Source organism: Oryctolagus cuniculus, chromosome 8, assembly GCF_964237555.1.
Source record: "Oryctolagus cuniculus chromosome 8, mOryCun1.1, whole genome shotgun sequence".
NCBI lineage: Eukaryota > Metazoa > Chordata > Mammalia > Lagomorpha > Leporidae > Oryctolagus > Oryctolagus cuniculus.
The window spans coordinates 143,081,728-143,104,651 of NC_091439.1; the positions used below are offsets into that span (position 1 = coordinate 143,081,728).

The following is a 22,924-nucleotide window of genomic DNA, read 5'->3' on the forward strand; positions in this document are numbered from 1 at the left end:
ATTTTCAAGAGTGAGAATGCTCATCTTATAGTATATCTATTTTTATCTTTCCAAGGTATCTCCATTCTTTTGAATTCCTTTTCAGGCATTTCATCAATCTCTTGATCTTCATTTTTTTAATTAATTAATTTTTCTTGACAGGCAGAGTGGACAGTGAGAGAGACAGAGAGAAAGGTCTTCCTTTTCCGTTGGTTCACCCCCCAATGGCTGCTGTGGCTGGTGGGCTGTGGTTGGTGCACCGCGCTCATCTGAAGCCAGTAGCCAGGTGCTTCTCCTGGTCTCCCATGTGGGCGCAGGGCCCAAAGGCCTGGGCCATCCTCCACTGCACTCCTGGGCCACAGCAGAGAGCTGGCCTGGAAGAGGAGCAACCAGGACCAAATCCAGCGCCCCAATTGGGACTGGAACCCAGAGGATTAGCCTATTGAGCCACGGCTCTGGCCTTCATCTTCACATTCTAATATTGATGTGTTGTCTTGTTTCTTTGGGGAAATCATGCTTTCTTTCTTATTCTGATTTCCTGCCTTTCTGCATTTATTTTTAGTCTTTTGTAAAAAACTTGGTGTTCTCCTCTGATGGATTTCATCTTTAAACCATGCCTCTGTGGCTTAGTGAATTGTCTGTTCTTTCAGATGCTTCTCCCCAGCCGGTACTAGAACCCCAGGGTACTGGCACTGCAGGCAGAGAATTAGCCTAGTGAGCCATGGCCCCAGACCAATATGATGTTCTAATACATGAATACCATTTGCAATGATCAAATCAGAATATTTAGCACACCCATGAACTCAGATATTTATTTCTCCATTGTGGTGAGTACAATAAAAATTATGTTAATTTTTACAAGATCATTTTGACTTGAATGTAAGCAATGCTTAACATAAGGTTAAGTTACAGCTATGCAAAACAAGGAGGATATTATTGCACCAAATGAAAGAGATAATTGGGAGGTTGTTACAGTACTGAGTTCATTTTCTGTTGCTGTAACTGGTTAATTTATAATGAGGTTGATTTTGGCTGCTGATTCTGGAAGCCAGTGGGTTCTAGAGCATGGCCACAGCATCTGGCAGATAGGTAACCATATGCATAGAGGAGACAAAGCATGTAGCATTCCCAGGCTTCACAGCAACTTGTCCTTGAAGTAACTAATCCAGTGTTGCAAGAGCAATAACTCACACACCTCTGAGAAGAAACCCAGTCCTTCCAGGACAACATGAATCCTAAATGACCTAATGACTCCTGAAAGTCCTCACTTCCTGATACCGTATAAAAGACAATCAAATTTCAACATGTGTTACGGAGAAAACCATATTCAAACCTAGCATAGTGCAGAGAAACTAACAAATTGTAAAGGAAAAATGATTTTGAAAGGTAGGAAGTTTCTGATTGGATGCTGGAGATGAATCAGACTCCACAAAAGGATTAATGAATATAAATCATATTTAGGGCACAATAAGAGATGCTAGGGAAGAAAGTAAGATAAACGAGAAATATCCAAATGAGAACTTTTCCATTTTAGTCCTTTCCAAAAACATGAGCACATATCTAGGAATAGTTCCAATTCTGTGAAAACCTGAAAGTCACATTTGAAGAATGCTTAATGAATGTGAAAGTGATTTATCACAAAAGACAAAGGATCTTTTAGGTAGTAAAGTAGCTGTTAGATTGATGTGAGATTTTTTTTTCAAATTGGACAATGAGTAGATATCATAGGTAAAGACTTCTGAATCCAACTTAATAATCAAACATAAAATAAATTTAAATTTGATTTTGTATATAAAATCAACAACTAAAAATACATGATAGTGGCTGGCATTATGACACGGTTGGTTATGTCAGTTTGCTGCTCTGCTTCTCATTCAGCTCCCTGCTAATGCACCTGGGAAAGAAGTACAATGGAGCTTGAATGCTTGGCCTTTGCCACCTTTGTGGGAAATCCAGATGGATTTCAATTTCTTGGCTTCAGGCTGTCCCAGAGTTGTCCCTTGCAACCATTTGAGTAGTGAACCAGCAGATTGAATATCTCTGTCTGTCCCTCTGTCTCTGTAAACTCTGAATTTTAAGTAAATAAATAAATAAAATATTTTAAAAAGCATGTGAAATAAATCACATATTGTTGCTTATCCCTTATCTTAGAAAAATACTGTTCACAATTTTGTAATTTAGTTCATTCAGATGAAATCTGAATTCCATTCTTAAGCAATGCTAACCAAGATAAATGAAAACATGTCCACAGAAAAACTTCTACACGAATATTCCTTCCCATAGTTTTTCACTGTAGTTGGTGAACAAAAATTTACTTGGAGGTAGAAATGGGAAACAAGCCAGAGTGTTAGGGGTATGTCAAGACTTTTCCTAGGAACTGATAGAATCAGCCATTGTTTTCTGGGTAGGTTCTGGGTAGTTGGGCAATATGTTGAGAGGAAATGGGATCCCAGAGGAATATAACTTCTTCTGGTGGTAATACCCATTTTTCTGGATCTGAGCTAGGTGGGGCTTCCTTTTATAATATGGATAATACATCTATTCTTGATACTTTTAATGATTCTTTTGCACAAGTTATTTTATTCTTTTTCTAAACTGGAGCAGATTCTAAACATGAAATCTCTTCAGTAACAGATTAAGTACTTCAGAAATCATAATTTTTCTGTTTTTTAGAGGCAACTTAAGCCAGTAAATTTAGTCTCAGTAATTGCTGATTTGTAAGGATTTATTGCTGAGTATCAAAATAAGGTTTTCTCCATTTTTGACAGCTTTAAAAATATGGTAGTGGGGCTGGTACTGTGGAACAGCAGGTTAAAGCCCTGGCCTGCAGTGCCGGCATCCCATATGGGTGCTGGTTTGAGACTCGGCTGCTCCACTTCCAATCCAGCACTCTGCTATAACCTGGGAAAGCAGAAGAGGTGGCCAAGTCCTTGGGCCCCTGCATCTGCATGGGAGACCTGGAAGAAGCTCCTGGCTCCTGGCCTCAGATCAGCTCCGCTCTGGCCATTGCAGTCATTTGGGGAGTGAGCCAGCAAATGGAAGACCTACCTCTGGCTCTATCACTCTCTGAAACTCTTTCAAAAAATAAAATAAATCTTTTAAATAAATAAACAAAATATGGTTGTTATTCAATTTCATAGATGTTATGGGGTATCAATTGTCATGTGCTTTGAAATTCTAACACAAAATGAGAATCATGTTACTTAACATATCCAACAAAACATGTTAAAAATTAAAAATAACATAAAAATCCATCAACTGATGAATGGAAAATCACAAATATATCTGTTCAATGAAACATTATTTGGTCATAAAAGGAATGAAGTTATACATACTACAACATGATTTTTTTTTAATGATTTTTTTATTTATTTGAGAGGCAGAGTTATAGAGAGAGGGAGAAACAGAGAAAGGTCTTCCATCCATTAGTTTAAATGGCCACTATTGCAGGAGCTGGGCCAGTACAAAGCCAGGAGCCAGGAGCTTCTTCTGGGTCTTCCATGCAGGTGCAAGGACCCAAGCAATTTGGACTGTATTCTACTGCCTTCCCAGGCCATTAGCAAAGAGCTAGATCAGAAGAGAAGCAGCTGGGACAAAAGCCTGTACCCCTAATGGAATATCAGCACCATAGGCAGAGGCTTAACCCCCTGCACCACAGCACTGGCCCCTATGGATGTGTTTTGAAAGCATTATGCTAAATGAAAGAAGCTGTTCACAAAAAAACAAACAAACAACAAAATACCATGTTGTATGATTCCACTTATATAAAATGTTTAGAATCAGCTAACCAATAATATTTTGAATCATTGAGTTTCTTCCTTTTGTGGCTCATATTCCCTCCAGCCCTGCTACCAATTCCATATATTCCTCCTGGTTGAAAAAGTCTTCCTTTTCTCTCAGTATGTTATTTGTTTCTTATGTTATGTGCCAGCAAATATTTGAATTTTACTTAAATTATTTTGGCAGGAACCAATTTTAGTACATATCCTTAAATATATTTATGGGTGAATAAACATGATAGTTTTTCTTGTCCCTAGCTATAGATACAAAGCCAATTTGGGAAACATTTGGCTACATATCACTACTTTTTTTCCCTAATAAGTCTACCACTTTACTGATCAACTTGTATGCCCTAGGGACAATTCCTGGTGTAGTATCCCCAGCAGGGTCCTTTTTAGTCATTCGGAGTTGGCTTACAGCATGAGACGTGTTTGTCATTCCTGAGATGAATGTAACTGAAGTCTAGAAAATTTTAGAATATGACATTTTGTTTCATTATATCTCTTGGAGAGCATGTCAAAAAAAGGTAATTTATTTTGTTACATTATTAAAAGTTAAACTTCCTAAGAAGTTAAAAAAATTTTTTTGACAGGCAGAGATAGACAGTGAGAGAGAGAGACAGAGAGAAAGGTCTTCCTTTTCCGTTGGTTCACCCCCCAAATGGCCGCTACAGCCAGCATGCTGCACTGATCCGAAGCCAGGAGCCAGTTGCTTCCTCCTGGTCTCCCATGCGGGAGCAGGGCCCAAGCATTTGGGGCATCCTCCACTGCTTTCCCAGGCCACAGGAGAGAGCTGGACTGGAAGAGGTGTAACCAGGACAGAACCTGTGCCCCAACCGGGACTAGAACCCGGAGTGCTGGCACCACAGGCGGAGGATTAGCCTAGTGAGCCGCGGCACTGGCCAAGAAGTTAAACTTTAATATAATGATAATAGTTGTGGATGGTTAGATTTATATAATGTTTACCTTCAACCTGAAAAATCCTCCTTTTTCTTTTGTTTTTAAAATTGAAATCATCATTACCAGAAGGAAAGAAACTGTTAACTTCTGTGGCTTAGGAGCTAAATATTACCCTCTGTCTCCCTCTCTCTCTCTTGTTTTTTGTAATAATAATTTTCTTAAATCATTCAAATCTTGGAAAAGAGATGAATTAGTGTTTAAACTTGCTTCATTTTTATCTTTGGTAAATGGAATAGTGGCAAACAGAATTGCTTCTTTTGAATAGCTATGCAAGGTCAAAAGTGAAGACTTCCTATTTATTTAACTGTCATATTGAAAGGAAACTGGAAGGATTTCTTTTAGTACAGTGTAATGTGAAAATTCATAAGGTTAGAAATAATTCCCATCCCAACTGAAAACTCATAGGTAACTTTTAAAAAAGATTGAATTACAGTTGTCATTTCTGTGTTTTCAACAGAGAAAGCAGTAGGGAGAATACCTGACTGAATGTTCTCCCTCATTTCTGAATAATTACTACATTCTTTGAATAATGACCTTGTCAGGTGACACTTTACTGGGAAGGCCAGAGAGCATATGATTTTCAAAGTGCTTGAATTCATGCATAGTAATTGCACCTTTTTTTTTTTTAAAGTAGCATTTTGACTAAGTGAATCCTTTAACTTTTAGTGGTACTCTAATATTGGCTCAAGTGAGTATTTGCCCTTGATATATTGATTGAAAAACAGAAAAATCATTTTGAGCTTTGATGTTTGGGGAAACTTTAAATTTATTGGTTCATGGCATTTTTGTGTGTTAAAATATATTTTAATCTCTAAAAAGAAAGATGGAGACTAATCAAAGCAGTGTCCATTTGACTATTATACAAGTTAATAAATTAATATTTTGTTCTGATTGCTGTCGCTCGCTCCGCAGGCTTGCGGAGGAGCGGCAACGGATTTGCTGTTGTCTCTTTCCCCGGTCTTCCCTGGATTAGCTGCCACACCCCCCGCCTCCGTGGAGGGGAGGCACCCCCACCACTTCCCCCACTCCGTGAGGAGCAGCAACCTGCCAGCCGGCTCTCTCAGGGGTTCCTCAGGTGTTCCTTCAGGTTTTCCTCTTGCATGTTGTCTCTCCTCCTTTATAGTCCTCTTCCACCAATCCCGACTCTGCTGGCATTCTCTCCCCACACACTGAGCACGCTGCTCTCCTCCAATCAGGGGCAGGATCAGCTCCTGCAGCTTGTTAGTTGATTTGGTGAGGCAGCTGTGTGGAAGTTGTTTACTCCCTCTCAGCACCATATGGTGGGAGATCAGATGCATAGCGTTAGTCTTAGCAGTTCCAGTAATTTAGTCTAGTCTTGGTGATCTCAGTATTTATCCTCAGTATTTATTTGTCCATAGTCTTGGTACTTATTTGTCTCCTGGGTGATGGGCCCTGCTCCCCATTAGGTCCTGCTCCCCACAGATTCCCCCTTCTTTTTATTCTTTGGCGTTGATACATGCCTGTCTTCGGTGCTCCACAGTCACACTCTGCTCTGCCCGCAGGTGCTTATCGCCTTACTAATCAGGCAGACTGAACCTGGGTTTTCTCATTGCCATGTTGTGGGGAGGCTTTTAGGCGCTGATGAGTGCCTGTGTTCGGTGACCCACGGTGCATTCTCTGCTCTGCTCTGCTAGAGTTGCCCGCAGGTGCTTATTGCCTTACTAATCAGGCAGACCGAATCCGAGCCCTCTCATTGCTATGTTGTGGGAAGGCTTTTAGGCGCTGATGCGTGCCTGTGTTCGGTGTCCTGAGGTGCATACTCTGCTCTGCTAGAGCTGCCCACAGGTGCTTATCGCCTTACTAATCAGGCAGACCGAATCCGAGCCCTCTCATCACCATGTTGTGGGGAGACTTCCTTATTTTTCTCTATTTTGTTTTTCTCTATCCGGCTTTCTTATTCCTCTCTTATTTTACTTCTATCTCCAGGCATTCTTATTCCTCTTATTTTACTTCTATCTCCGGGCATTCTTATTCCTCTTATTTTACTTCTATCTCCAGGCATTCTTATTCCTCTCTTATTTTACTTCTATCTCTGGGCATTCTTATTCCTCTTATTTTACTTCTATCTCCGGGCATTCTTATTTCTCTCTTATCCCCGCGGGTTCCCGGCACCCACCCCGCGGCGGCTTTCCGGCACCGCGCGGCTTCCGCGCCCCGCTGCTTCTCGCGTGCGCTCTGTGGTCTCTGTGCCCTTCACGCTCGCCCCACGGCCTCCATGCTCTGCGGCTTCTCCAAATCACGGCCTAGCTTACATCTCCACTTTTGGCTTAGTTTTCTGTCTTTGCTCCCTGGGCTCATCTGACGAATCCCAACCTAGCTTACGTCTCTGCTTTTGGCTTAGATTTTCGTCTTTGCTCCCTGGGCTAATCTGACGAATCCCAACCTAGCTTACATCTCCACTTCAGCCAGTCCCCGGCTTCACTTTCCCCTAGCTTATATTTTTCTCTCCCCGGTACTTTTCCTAGCTTTCTTCCAGCAGTATTTTTCTCTCTATTCTATTTCTCTTTATCTCTCTATTCTATTTCTCTATCTCTCTCTAAGCTTTCTTCCAACAGTATTTCTCTCTCATTTCTCCTAGCTTCTCCCTGCAGTCCATATCCGAGTCTAAGTTTTTTCTAGCTTTCACTTTTGCTTTCAATCTTAGATTTCTCCTAGCTTCTCCTGGGCACTTTCCAGCTTCTTCCCCCAGTCCGTATCCGAGTTTTTCCCCAGGTTTTCGCTAGCTTCTCCTGGAACTTTTTTCTGTCCGGCTTTTTGCTAGGCTCTCCCTAGTCTTTCTCCAGTATTTTCATGCTTCTTCCCTCCTAGGTTTCATATCTGAGTCACAGCACCATTTGTCACTCACTCCGCAGGCTCGCGGAGGAGTGGCAATGGATTTGCTGTTGTTTCTTTCCCCGGTCTTCCCCGGATTAGCTGCTGCCCCCCGCCTCTGTGGAGGGGCAGCACCCCCGCCACATCCCCCGCTTCCGCGGAGGAGCAGCAACCCACTGGCTGGCTCTCTCAGGGGTTCCTCAGGTGTTCCTTTAGGTGTTCCTCTTGCATGTTGTCTCTCTCTTCCTTTATAGTCCTCTTCCACCAATCCCGACTCTGCTGGCATTCTCTCCCCACACACTGTGCACGCTGCTCTCCTCCAATCAGGGGCAGGATCAGCTCCTGCAGCTTGTTAGTTGATTTGGTGAGGCAGCTGTGTGGAAGTTGTTTACTCCCTCTCAGCGCCATATGGTGGGAGATCAGATGCATAGCATTAGTCTTAGCAGTTCCAGTAATTTAGTCTAGTCTTGGTGATCTCAGTATTTATCCTCAGTATTTATTTGTCCACAGTCTTAGTACTTATTTGTCTCCCGGGCAACGGGCCCTGCCATGTTACGGGACACGGGCCCTGCTCCCCAATAGGCCCTGCTCCCCACAATTCCTACAGAATTTTTGATAATAATAATGTTACACTGTAGATAAAATTCATTACCAGACCCATCACCTTTCTTAGCAGTTACACCATGAACTTAGCATTTTTTAAAGATTTTTTTTCCTTTATTTGAAAGGCAGTTACAGAGGGAGAGACAGAAACAGAGACTTCCTTCCACTGGTACACTCCCCAAATGCAACAGCCAGAGCTGAGGCATACTGAAGCCAGGAGCTAGGAACTTCATCCCTGTCTCTCACATGTGTGCAGGGGCCCAAACATTTGGACCATCCTCCACTGTCTTCCCAGACATTAGCGGAGAGCTAGATCAGAAGTGGAGCAGCCAGGGGCCAGCACTGTGGCATAGCAGGTAAAGCCGCCACTTGCAGTGCCGTCATCCCAGACAGCTTTTTTGTTTGCCAATTTAATTTCCTTTGGGTAAGTTCCAAGGAGTGGGATGGCTGGGTTGAATGGTAGGGTTATATTCAGGTTTCTGAGAAATCTCCAGACTGACTTCCATAGTGGCTTAACCAATTTGCATTCCCACTAACAGTGGGTTAGTGTACCTTTTTCCCCACATCCTCTCCAGTATCTATTGTTGGTAGATTTCTGAATGTGAGCCATTCTAACCAGGTTGAGGTGAAACCTCATTGTGGTTTTGATTTGCATTTCCCTGATTGCTAGTGATCTTGAACATTTTTTCATGTGCCTGTTGGCCATTTGGATTTCCTCTTTTGAAAAATGTCTATTGAGGTCCTTGGCCCATCTCTTAAGTGGGTTGTTTGTTTTGATGTTGTGGAGTTTCTTGATCTCTTTGTAGATTTGGGTTATCAACCCTTTATCTGTTGCATAGTTTGCAAATATTTTTTCCCATTCTGTTGGTTGCCTCTTACTTTCCTGATTGTTTCTTTTGCAGTACAGAAACTTCTCAATTTGATGCAATCCCAAATGTTAATTTTGGCTTTGACTGCCTGTGCTTCTGGGGTGTTTTCCAAGAAGTCATTGCCGGTACCTATATCTTGCAGGGTTTTTCCAATGTTCTCTAATAACTTAATGGTGTTGGGTCATAGATTTAAGTCTTTAATCCATGTTGAGTGAATTTTTGTGTAAGGTGAAAGGTAGGGGTCTTGCCTCACGATTCTGCACATGGAAATCCAATTTTCCCAGCACCATTTATTGAATAGACTGTCCTTACTGCAGGGATTGGTTTTGGATCCTTGGTCAAATATGAATTGGCTGTAGAGGTTTGGGTTGATTTCTGGTGTTTCAATTCTGTTCCATTGGTCTATCCATCTGTTTCTGTACCAGTACCATGCTGTTTTGATTACAACTGCCCTGTAGTATGTCCTGAAATCTGGTATTGTGATGCCTCCAGCTTTGTTTTTGTTGTACAAGATTGCTTTAGCTATTCAATGTCTCCTGTGTCGCCATATGAATTTAGCATCATATTTTCCAGATCTGACAAGAAGGTCTTCGGTATCTTGATTGGGATTGCATTGAATCTATAAATTGCTTTTGGGAGAATGGACATTTTGATGCTATTGATTCTTCCAATCCATGAGCATGGAAGATTTTTTCATTTTTTGGTATCCTCTTCTATTTCTTTCTTTAAGGTTTTGTAATTTTCATTGTAGAGATCCTTAAAGTCCTTGGTTAAGTTTCTTCCAAGGTATTTGATTGTTTTTGTAGCTATTGTGAATGGGATTGATCTTAGAAGTTCTTCCTTCAGCCATGGCATTGCCTGTGTATACAAAGGCTGTTGATTTTTGTGCGTTGATTTTATATCCTGCTACTTTGCCAAACTCTTCTATGAGTTCCAATAGTCTCTTAGTAGAGTTCTTTGGGTCACCTAGGTAAAGAATCATATCATCTGCAAAGAGGGATAGTTTGACTTCTTCCTTCCCAATTTGTATCCCTTTAATTTCTTTTTCTTGCCTAATAGCTCTGGCTAGAACTTCCAGAATTATATTGAATAGCAGTGGTGAGAGTGGGCATCCCTGTCTGGTACCAGATCTCAGTGGAAATGCTTCCAACTTTTCCCCATTCAATAGGATGTTGGCCATGGGTGTTTCATAAATTGCTTTGACTGTATTGAGGAATGTTCCTTCCATACCCAGTTTGCTGAGAGTTTTCATCATGAAAGGGTGTTGAATTTTATCAAATGCTTTGTCGGCGTCTATTGAGATAATTATATGGTTTTTCTTCTGCAGTCTGTTAATGTGGTGTATCACATTGATTGTTTTGCACACATTAAACCATCCCTGCATACCAGGGATAAATCCCACTTGGTCTGGGTGGATGATCTTTCTGATGTGTTGTTGCATTCTATTGGCCAGAATTTTATTGAGGATTTTTGCATCTATGTTCATCAGGGATATTGGTCTGTAATTCTCTTTCAATGCTGCATCTTTTTCCGGCTTAGGGATTAAGGTGATGCTGGCTTCATAGAAAGAATTTGGGAGGATTCCCTTTTTTTTGATTGTTCTGAATAGTTTGAGAAGAATTGGAGTTAATTCTTCTTTAAATGTCTGGTAGAATTCAGCAGTGAATCCATCTGGTCCTGGGCTTTTCTTTGTTGGGAGGGCCTTTATTACTGTTTCAATTTCTGTCTCAGTTATGGGTCTGTTTAGGTTTCCGATGTCTTCCTGGTTCAATTTAGGCAGGTTGCATGTGTCCAGGAATCTATCCATTTCTGATAGGTTTCCCTGTTTGCTGGCATACAAGTCCTTGTAGTAATTTCTGATGATTCTTTTTATTTCTGTAGTGTCTGTTGTTACGTTTCCCTTTTCATCTCTGATTTTATTGATTTGGGTCTTTTCTCTTCTTTTTTTAGTTAGTTGGGCCAATGGGGTGTCAATTTTGTTTATTTTTTCAAAAAACGAGCTCCTTGTTTGGCTGATTTTTTTATAGGTTTTTTTTTTTTTGGATTCAATCCTGTTGATTTCTTCTCTGATTTTAATTATTTCTCTTCTCCTACTAGATTTTGGTCTGGTTTGCTGCAGATTTGCTAGATCCTTGAGTTGAGTGAAAGCTCATCTATTTGGTGCCTTTCCAATTTCTTGATGTAGGCACCTATTGATATAAACTTTCCTCTTAACACTTTTTTTTGCTGCGTCCCATAAGTTTTGGTATGTTGTGCTGTTATCCTCATTTGTCGCTCCCCCTCTTCATGGAGGAACAACACTGAACCCTGCCTAGGCTTCATATCCAAATCACGGCACCATTATGTCGCTCCCCCTCTTCGTGGAGGAACGACACAGGACCCTGTGCTGTTCTTTCGTCTGCTCGGCCCTCCCCGGGTTTGCTGCTGGTTCTTCCCAGGTTGGCTACTGTCCCTTCCACCTCTGTGGAAGGGCGGTTCCCCCTGGCCACTTTCCCCACTTCCGCAGGGGAGCGACACACCGCCGGCCGGCTCTCTCGGGGGCTGTACAGGTGTTCCCCTTAGATGTTCCCCTTAGATGTTCCTGGTGCATGCCGTCTCTCTCCTCCTTTATAGTCCTCCTCCGCCAATCCTAACTCAGCTGCCCACACGCCAAGTACGCTGCTCTCCTCCAATCAGGAGCAGGTCATGCAGCTTGTCAAGTTGCTGAGAGGCAGCTGGGTAGAAGCTGTTGCCTCCTCTCCCAGCGCCATATTGTGGGAGAGCAGATGCATAGAATAAGTCTTAATTCCAGTAACTCAGTCCAGTCCAGGTTGCTCCCAACATCATTTACTTCCAGAAAATTTTTGACTTCTCTTTTAATTACTTCTATGACCCATTGTTCATTCAGGGGCATGTTGTTCAATCTCCAGGTGTTTGCGTATGCTCTAGGGATTCCTGAGTTGCTAATTTCCAACTTCATTCCTTTATGGTCTGAGAAGCTGCATGGTATGATTCTAATTCTTTTGAATTTGCTGAGACTTGCTTTATGGCCTAGTATGTGGTCAATCCTAGAGAAGGTTCCATGTACTGCTGAGAAGAATGTAAAATCTTTAGCTGTAGGATGAAAAGTGTGTAGATATCTGTTAGATCCATTTGGGCTATAGTGTCATTTAAATCTACTGTCTCCTTGTTGATCTTCTGTCCTGTTGATCTGTCTATTTCTGAGAGTGGAGTATTGAAGTCCCCCAGTACTATTGTATTGGGGTCTAAGTCTCCCTTTAAGTCCGTTAACAAATCTTTTAGATAAACCAGTGCCCTGTAATTAGGTGCATATACATTGATAATTGTTATATCTTCCTCTTGAATTGATCCCTTAATCATTGTATAGTGTCCCTCTTTGTCTCTCTGAACAGTTTTTGTGGTAAAGTTTATGTTGTCCGATATTAAGATGGCTACGCCCGCTCTTTTTTCATTTCTGTTGGCATGGTATATCTTTTTCCAGCCTTTCACTTTCAATCTGCTTGCATCTTTGTTAGAGAGATGTGCTTCTTGTTAGTAGCAAATAATTGGGTTTTGTTCCTTAACCCAATCAGCCAATTGGTGTCTTTCAACTGGACAGCTTAGGCCATTAATGTTCAATGTGACTAATGATAAGTGGTAACTTTGCCCTGCCATTTGCCAAAGATAAGTTCTAATATATGCTTTGAATTCCCTGTGATCTTTTGCTGTGAGGTTTCCTTCCTTTATCTTCTTTCATATTGATGACCGTGTTTCTGTGTTACTGTGTGCAACACATCTTTAAGCATCTTTTGCAGGGCTGAATGAGTGGCAACAAATTCTTTTAATTTGTTTGTTATGAAAAGTCTTTATTTCACCTTCATTCACAAATGATAGCTTTGCAGGATATAATATTCTGGGCTGGCAGTTTTTCTCTCTTAGTACCTGGGCTATATCTGACCATTCCCTCCTAGCTTGTAGGGTTTCTGATGAGAAGTCAGCTGTGAGTCTAATTGGAGATCCTCTGAGAGTAATCTGACGTTTCTCTCTTGCACATTTTAGGATCTTTTCTTTATGTTTCACTGTGGAGAGTTTAATTACAACGTGTCGTGGTGAGGATCTCTTTTGGTCGTGTTTATTAGGGGTTCTATGAGCTTCCTGTACTAGGATTTCTCTGTCCTTCTCCAAACCTGGGAAATTTTCTGCTAATATCTCACTAAAAAGGCATTCTAATCCTTTCTCTCTCTCCATGCCTTCAGGAACTCCTAGAACCCGAATGTTGGCTTTTTTAATAGAGTCCTGAAGATTCCTGACAATATGTTTTAGATTTCTAATTTCCTCTTCTTTTCTTTGGTCTGACTGTATCCTTTCCTGTTCTCTGTCTTCTAAGTCCGATATTCTCTCTTTTGCTTCACCCATTCTGTTTTTAAGGCTCTCTAATGTGTTTGTCATTTGATCTATTGAACTCTTCACTTCATTATGATTTCTTGTCACTATCAGTTTCATGTTGTACTAGTTGTTTCATTTCATTTTGATTCCTCCTTAATATTTAATTTTCACGAGAGAGATTTTCTATCTTGTCCATTAAGGATTTCTGTAGTTCAAGAATTTGTTTTTGAGAACTTCTTAATGTTCTTATCAATTTTTTGAGATCTGCTTCTTGCATTTCTTCTATCTCATCATCTTCATAATCTTGAATTGGGGTGTCTTTTTCATTTGGGTGCGTCATAGTGACTTCCTTGTTCTTATTACCTCGGTTTTTGTGTTTGTTGTTGGGCATATTGGAGATATTTGGTTTCTTCACTGTGGTGCTTTTTCTTGTTATACTATGACTCTTGATTAAGTGGACTGTCTGTTTTTGATGGAGCCTTAGAGGCTTGAGATGGGTGTGGCCTGAGAGCTCTGTTTGGTGTGCCAAAGGTGACACTCCCAGGTTAGGCGTGGTAGATCTCTCTCTCTCTCTCTCTCTCTTTTTTTCTTTTTTTGATTCAAAGGGGAAGTAATTCCGCACAGCTGAATGAAGTTGGAGGTAGTTAGCAGGCAAATGATATACCCACAGGAGCCAGAGATCAGAAGCTCTTTCCCAAGGACCACAGAGGGAATCTGTTCTGCCCTCAGAGTGGGCTCAAATTCTCCTTCAGTCTCCCACTGGGTTGCCAAGGTTATGGAATTGTAGCGTCTCTGGAGAGTACTCATGTGAATTCTGTGAGTTCTCTCCCCCACCGTCTCTTTTCACAGTCTCAGTTCAGTAGCACCACAAATTCACTAGGTCCTAATCTCCTGTTAATTCATCCCACCCAGAGTCAGGTTTTTGTGCTAGGCTCAGGGCTGGTTCAGAGCTGAGGTCGCTATGCTTATGGTGTATGTCCAAGATGGTGCCTGCTCTTTGTCTTGCTCACCTTTGAGAGGTGAGCGGAGAGAGAGAAACCCGTGTCCGTATCAGCCACTTTTTTTCTCTCTCTCTTCTAGTTAGCCTGGTGAACTTTTCCCCCCAGGGTCTTTCCCTCTAGTCTCCTCTTTCCGCTTGCCTGCCGGTGTCTTGGGCTATTGAGGTTCGGCTCACCTCGCGTTCCAGCGCTAGTGTGTTGAGTCTGCGGCTGGTCCCGAACTGTGGGCTCCCACGCTCTCCATGCAGGTCCACTGTGAATCACTAGTTCTGGAAGAGTTTTCTCTGCTGTTTCTTCCCCTACTCTTCCTTGAACCTGCAGTATCTCCACTTTTATTAAACTGTCTCTCCCCAGACTATCAGTGTGCTCCCTTCCTATTTCGCCATCTTGCCGCTCTCCGTCCACAATATTTCTGATGTCCATATTGTCACATGTGCGTGTGTTTCATTATTTTCTTTTGTAGAATAGTACTACCACATTTCATTTATTTGTTATCATTTGATGATTATTTGGGTTATTTCTGCTTCCTGGTGAGAGTGAATAATCATACTATGAATATAGATGGGTAAGATTTTTATGGATATATTTTTATTTCTCTTGGGTATATGTCTGGGGGTAGAATTTATCTGGATGATCAAGACAACTATATTTAACATTTTGAGGAAGTGGCAAAAATACCTACACTATCTTATAATCACCCCAGCAATATCTGAAATGTTCAGTTTCTGTGTACCTTCTAATATCTGTTATTGTATCTTTATACATCCTCATATACATGAAGTGGTAGCTTGGAGTTTTGGTTTGCATCTCCTTAATAACTAATGACTAATGAACATCTCTCCATATATTTGTGGCATTTCTGTATCTTTTTTAGAGAAATTTCTGTTCAGATCTTTTACTCATTTTTAAAACTGGATTTTTAGTCTTTTCATTGTTAATTTTATGTGTGTTTTACACATTTTGAATATGTGTTCTTTTTTAGCTATATCATTTTCAAATAGTTTCTATGAGTTATCTTTTCACTTGCTTCATGGTGTCCTTTGAAAAACAAAAGCTTTTAATTTTGATAAAGTCCTGTTCATTAAGTCTTCCTTTTATTGCTTGTGCTTTTGGTATCATATCCTAAGCCAGTGTGAAGAATATTATCCCTATGTTTTCTTTCCTTTTTTTTTAAGATTTGTTTATTTGGAAGGCAGAGTTACAGAGAGGCAGAGGCAGATAGAGAGAGAGAGAAAGAGTGAGAGCGAGAGAGAGAGAGATCTTCCATCTGCTGACTCAGTCCCCAAATGCCCGCAACAGCTGGAACTGAACCAATCCGAAGCCACGAGCCAAGAGCTTCTTCTGGGTCTCCCACATGGGTGCGAGGGCCTAAGGACTTGGGCCATCTTATACTGTTTTCCCAGGCCATAGCAGAGAGCTAGATCAGAAGTGGAACATCTGAGTCTTGAACTGGCGCCCATATGGGATGCCAGCATTGCAGGCTGCAGCTTTACCCACTACACCACAGTGCCAGCCCCCTTCTGTTTTCTTTTAGCATTTTTTATAGGTCTTTAATCTGTTTTGACTTAATTTTGTATATGCTGTGAGGTAAGGGATTACATAATTTATTTGTATGTGGATAACACAGCATATTTGTTGAAAAGATTTTTCTTTCCTCCATCAAATTATCTTGGCACCCTTGTTGACACTCAATTGACCAGAAATATATGGGTGTGCTTTTAGGATCTTAATTCTCTTTCCTGGAGTATTCTGGGTCCCTTGCATTTCCACTTAAATTTTAGGATTGGTTCGTCAGTTTTTTAAAGAAAGTATCTGAAATTTTAATAGGGATCCTTTTGAATCTATACATTAATTTGAGGAGCATTGCTGTCAACAGGTCTTTCTGTTTACTTGAAAACTGTTAGATATCTTTACACTTATTTTGATCTCTTAAGATTTTTTAACATTTTTACTTTAAGGTATAGAAATACACCTTTTTCTTTTAACATTTATTTCTATGTATTTATTTTTGTTGATGCCACTTTAAAAAGAATTATTTACTTAATTTTCAAATATTGTAGCCCATATATTCGTAGCATATTGATATGCATTTGATCTTTGCACAGCATATTGATATATTCTACAATTTGTTGACCCCATTTAATAGATCTAATAGCAATTTTGGCTGATTCCTCAGGATTTTGTATATACAAATTCAAGTCCAGAGTTTATCCATGTTATTGAGTTAATTTCATTGAATACTTCACGTCTTTTGACCCTATCTTCCTGTTCTTATTTTATTCTGCCTTTTTGATGTTACAATTTCTGACTTTGGCCAGAAATTCTTCCTTCATTTATATTTTCAGACATTGTAAATGTACTTCTCTTAACTCTTTGTCAGATGGTTTTTTTTTTTTAAGATTTATTTTATTTATTTGAATGAGTTTCAGAGAGAGGTAGAGACAGAGAGAGTTCTTCCATCCAATGGTTCACTCCCCAGATGGCCACAACAGCCAGAGCTGTGCCGATTCTAAGTCACAAGCCAGGAGCTTCTTCCAGGTCTCCCACACAGGTGCAGGGGCCCAAGCACTTATGCCATCTTCAACTGCCTTCCCAGGTCATAGCAGAGAACTGGATCAGAAGTGGAGCAGTGGAATTAGACCAGCACCCATATGGGATGCCTGCACTTCAGGCCAGGGCTTTAACCCACTGTACCACAGTGCTGGCCCCTGTCAAACTGTTTCAATTAAACTAATTTTACATGGAATGATAGAATTTTCTGACTGTCAATTGTTCATTCTGTTTGATACCTTTTTGTTGTTGTTGTTTAAAGATTTATTTATTTATTTGAAAGTCAGGGTTACACAGAGAGATGAGAGGCAGAGAGAGTGAGAGGTCTTCCATTTGCTGGTTCACTCCCTAATTGGCTGCAATGACCAGAGCTGCACCAATCTGAAGCCAGGAGCCAGGATCTTCTTCCAGGTCTCCTATGTGGCTTTAGGGGCCCAAGGACTTGGGCCATCTTCCATTGCTTTTCCAGGCCACAGCAAAGACCTGGATCAGAAGCAGAGCAGCTGGGACTTGAACTGGTGCCCATATGGGATGCTGGCACTACAAGCAGCAACTTTTCCCACTATGCCACAGCACCTGCCCTGATACCTTGTTTGTATTAGATTTTTGTGAATTTTGGTTTGCAGGCCTATTTTGAGTGGGAGGTTTTATGAGCTTAGTGTTCTTTTTATTTGACTTTGCTCTTTACTCCCTATGATGATTTTTCAATTACCTGCATCTGGTTCCCTAACATGCCCGTCCATAGGTTTTATAATGACAGTTTGATGTTCAACCCAGAGTATTACTGGGTATTGGTTTACACATTCAGCTACTGCATTTTCTTTCTTTTTTAAAGATTTTGTTTGTTTGTTTGAAAAACAGGATAACAGAGAGAAGAGGAGAAAGATCTTCCACTTCTTGATTCATTCCCCAAATGTCCACAGTAGCCAGGTTTGGGCTATACCAAAGCCAGGATCCAGGAACTCCATCCAGACTTCCATCATGGGTGGCTGGGACCCAAGTGCTTGAAACATCTTCCACTGCTACCCTAGCCTGTTGGCAGGAAGCCAACTTGGGAGCAGAGTGTTTGGGACTTGACCAAGCACTCCTATATGAGATGCTAGTATTGCAAGGGGTGCCTTAATCCCCTGCTCCACAACCACAGCCCCCACTGTACTCTATTTCAGGTGAGCAGGAGCCTTGTACCAGCCCTCAATGTCCCATGTACTCTTTTCACAGCCAGTGCACTGCAGCCAGCGCACTGCACTGATCCGAAGGCAGGAGCCAGGTGCTTCTCCTGGTCTCCCATGGGGTGCAGGGCCCAAGCACTTGGGCCATCCTCCACTGCACTCCTGGGCCACAGCAGAGAGCTGCCCTGGAAGAGGGGCTACCGGGACAGAATCTGGCACCCCGACTGGGACTAGAACCTGGTGTGCCAGCGCCGCTAGGCGGAGGATTAGCCTGTTGAGCCACGGCGCCGGCCGTCCCATGTACTCTTTCCTTCCCATTTCTATGAAACATATGTTCTTACCTCACTGGAGCCCCACCTCTGGCTACCATCATTTCTCTTTGGATCCAGCATGCCAGTAGCCTCAGCCCTGCACCCTGCTTTGAATTTCTTTTTCTATGTTGGGCCATGGAGGTTTTTATCTTATTTCTGAGCTTGGTTATGCTTTTTGTTTTCCATTTTATATTTCATATACAATGTTTTCTGTTTTGAGTAGCTGCTCTACTTCTGATCCAGCTCTCTGCTAATGTGCCTGGCAAAGCATCAAAGGATGGCCCACGTGCTTGGATCCCTGTGCCCACATGGGAGGCCTGAAAGAACCTCCTGGCTCCTGGCTTCAGTCTAGCTCAGCCCTGTCTTTTACAACCAGAGGATGGAAGATATTCTCTCTCTCTCTCCCCCTCTCCCCCTCTCCTCCTTTCCCTCTCTCCCTCTCTCCCTCTCTTTCTGTATGTTATTCTGCCCTTGAAATAAAACTTTTTTAAAAAATGAATATTTCTCCAGTAGATTTTCCCCCAACTCACAGGAAAATCCTTTCAGTTTCAACTAACAGTTGAATATTTACTTGCTATATTACATTTGCTATGCTGAACATTTTACCTATTTCATTCAATTACAGCAACCCTACAAAATTTATATGATTGTCATTGTATAAAAGAATAATTTGAATCTTAGACTGTTGAAGAACTTGTCAGTAGTCAGTAGAATCAGTACTCAAATGCAGGTATATCTCATTTGAGTCTGTGCTTTAAATCACTTTTTTATGCATTTCTATGCTAATTGAGAGAAGTTTGCATTATATTCTCTTCTCCTTTCTGACAGATTAGTACAATTTAATGATATTTTCATACAAAAAATAAGAAATTAGAGAAGGGAACAGACTGCATGATTTCTGCATTTGTCAGAACTTCAGCTTGTGTTTACTGTAATATAGGATTTCATAATGTGTTTGAGGAACATTCCCTGAACTGCTGGGATTTTTCCTAATAGACTATCATTTATGCTATTGTTAATGTTTAAGAGGTGGTGATGAGAGACTTTGTTTTTCCCCATTTTTCCATTTTTATTAATATGATATTTGTAGATGACTTCCAAAGAGGCATACTTGTGATTGTGTGGCTTTGGTATATTTTTTTAAATGCTAGATTAATCACAATAACTTTTTGCAATCTAAAGGAAAGCATCATTTTTTCCAAGTTAATATTTCAGACTCTTGGTATCTGTTGTGCATGCAATCACTCTAAGAAATGAGACAGACATACTTTACAGAAGGGTAAAAGATGGTGAGAGTTGTCATTACTGAACTGAGTAGTATATTGAGAAGTTTTAGCAACATTCCAAGTATAGGAATTTGTGGGTGAAGAATTAAACTTAAATCTCATGCCTTGCCTGCATTAACTAACTAAAATATGCCCATTATTTACTTAGTAGCAATTGTTAGGCCAGTAAGAAAAAAAGGAAGCTATGCAAGCTTTCAACCTATACTAGGTAATTGGACTTATAGCTGAAGAATAATAATGACTGGGGCAGGTGCTGTACCTCAATGTGTTAAATACCTGGCCTGCGGTACCAGCATCTGATGTGGGTGCCAGTTGTAGTCCCAGCTGTGGTACTTCCAATCCAGCTCCCTGCTAATGGCCCTGGGAAAGCAGTGGAAGATGGTCCAAATACATGAGCGCCTATACCCTCATGGGAGACCCAGAAGTTTCTGGTTCCTGGCTTCGGCCTGGCTCAGTCCTGGCTCTTGCAACCATCTGGGGAGCAAACCAGAGGATGGAAGGTCTCTCTCCCTCTCCCACTCTCTGTCTCTCCTCCTCTCTCTTTATAACTCTGCCTTTCAAATAAAATAATAAATTTTAAAGAATAATAATGACTGTATAAGAGTAGTGCTTATTTAAGTTTGCAAGAAATCAAGAATTAAGATAATGAGTATTACAGTCAGGTAATAAAAAGAACACGTGTGCATGCTAGTGCTTTACTAGGCTGATTATAAATGAGCTTTTGTGTTAGCTTGGAGTGAAACATTGAAGGAATACAATTTTAGTTAGATTTCTAGTGATGAAATAAGTAAGGAAGTATAGAATAATTCTTAATGGGTTGCAACTCTTTGATGAAATGAATTTCCTCTATGCCTTTCCTCTAATTGTGGAGAGGGTTTATTGGAAATCGCAAGTTTGAGCTACTCAGACTGTATCCCATGTATCCCATTTCTCTAGGGCCAGCTCAGCCCTTCATCCTGTCAAAGCAGATAAAATAGAACAGGTTGCAATTTGCTATAGAGGGGTCTTGGGATGAAGCATTTTAATGTCTATAAAGAGTAGGCAAGACCTTTATTTTTAAAGACTCCCATGGAACATTTCAAATGGCATGGATATTTCTTGGTGCCTTTGCCAAAATTAATGGATTTGTGCTATGAAATTAAAGGAAAGCTAAGCATTTAGGCCTGCTTATCAACCATTAACATTTTACTAAGTTTATTTTAGCTGACTTGCCCTAAAACTATCACATATTTGAGTAAATAATACCTTGAAAAGAAAGTCCATTAATTTTTTTTTAACTTTTATTTAATGAATATAAATTTCCAAAGCACGACTTATGGATTACAATGGCTTCCCCCCCATACCATCCCTCCCACCCGCAACCCTCCCCTTTCCCACTCCCTCTCCCCTTCCATTCACATCAAGATTCATTTTCAATTATCTTAATATACAGAAGATCAGCTTAGCATACATTAAGTAAGGATTTCAACAGTTTGCTCCCACACAGAAACATAAAGTGAAAAATAATCGATGATTTTTTTTAAATGATGATGAAATCAGATCAGACCTATTGTCATGTTTAATCCCAGTGAGAGTCAAGTTGGGAATTGATAATTATTTTTTTCTTTTTTTTTTTTTTACAGAAGATCAGTTTAGTATGCATTAAGTAAAGATTTCAACAGTTTGCACCCCCATAAAAACACAAAGTGAAATATATTGTTTGAGTACTCATGATAGCATTAAATCTCAATGCACAGCACATTAAGGACAGAGATCCTACATGAGGAGTAAGTGCACCGTGACTCCTGTTGTTGACTTTACCAATTGACACTCCTGTCTATGGCATCAGTAATCTCCCTATGCTCCAGTCATGAGTTTCCAAGGCTATGGAAGCCCTCTGAGTTCTCCGACTCTTATCTTGTTTAGGCAAGGTCATAGTCAAAGTGGAGGTTCTTTCCTCCCTTCAGAGAAAGGTACCTCCTTCTTTGAGTAACTGTTCTTTCCACTGGGATCTCACTCACAGAGATCTTTTTGCCAGAGTGTCTTGGCTTTCCATGCCTGAAATACTCTCATGGGCTTTTCAGCCAGATCCGAATGCCTTTAGGGCTGATTCTGAGGCCAGAGTGCTATTTAGGACATCTGCCATTCTATGAGTCTGCTGAGTATCTCGCTTCCCATGTTGGATCACTCTCCCCTTTATTTATTCTATCGGTTAGTGTTAGCAGATACTAGACTTGTTTATGTGCTCCCTTTGACTCTTAGTCCTTTCATTATGATCAATTGTGAACTGAAATTGATCACTTGGACTAGTGAGATGGCATTGGTACATGCCACCTTGATGGGATTGAATTGGAATCCCCTGGTATGTTTCTAACTCTACCATTTGGGGCAGGTCAGCTTGAGCATGTCCCAAATTATACATCTCTTCCCTCCCTTGAAAGTCCATTAATTTTTAGAACTGTGTCACTTCAACATAGGAAGAATACAGATTTACAAAAATATCATTTTAAAAATTAAGAATCATGTGTTATGGTCAAGATAATACATCAGATTGGTACAGTTTGACCATTGTTTTTAAAATTTTTGACTCAGTCTGAGATTGAATTGCCTTTATGATTTCAAATAGCTATTCCAGCCAAGAACCCTGATGAGGAGATGGCACGGAGAAACTGGAATGTAATAAAGTGCCAAGTATGAATTTTTGGATTCTTCTCATGCTTTGAGAATAGGAGTATCTTAAGACTTGATAAAATGGTGCAATTTTATATTTCCCATTTGACTTACATTAAAAGGTTGATTGTCTTTTAGTTAAACTATAGAGGGGAAGAGCAGAGATTAAAAGATGTAGTTCTTAAAAGGGGATGGCTTTAACTGCAAGTTACATGAGTGACGACACCCCACTAAAACAAGATGCAGTGCAGCAACAAATATTTTTCATTGAAGGCTCCTCTTTTCTGCAGTAATTTAGAGTTAATTGGTGCAGCTTCTCAATAGAAGACTTTGTGTTTTATGTTCTTTGATTCTTCCTTCTATCTCTTCCCAGCTGCTCTTTTATCTTCCCTTTCATGTAGTGCAGTACAGCTTAGGCAACTAGATGTAATAATGATGTAAACTAGTTTAGGTGAGAAACTTAGATCAGCATGCAGATAGCAAGAAAACAGTGCACACTAACCATTGCCAATTTGTGTTTGCTTAGCCTTTGCTTGGACTGTGTACATGCTAAAACTATAGGTTCCCATAAAAT

General features: G+C 40.7%; 1 protein-coding gene across 3 annotated transcripts in view; it reads left to right on the forward strand.

The window, feature by feature from the left end:
* LOC138843441 (protein WWC3-like) overlaps positions 1–22,924 on the forward strand; it is a 67,383-nt gene that overhangs the window by 26,689 nt on the left and 17,770 nt on the right. The gene's annotated exons all lie outside the window — the stretch shown is intronic.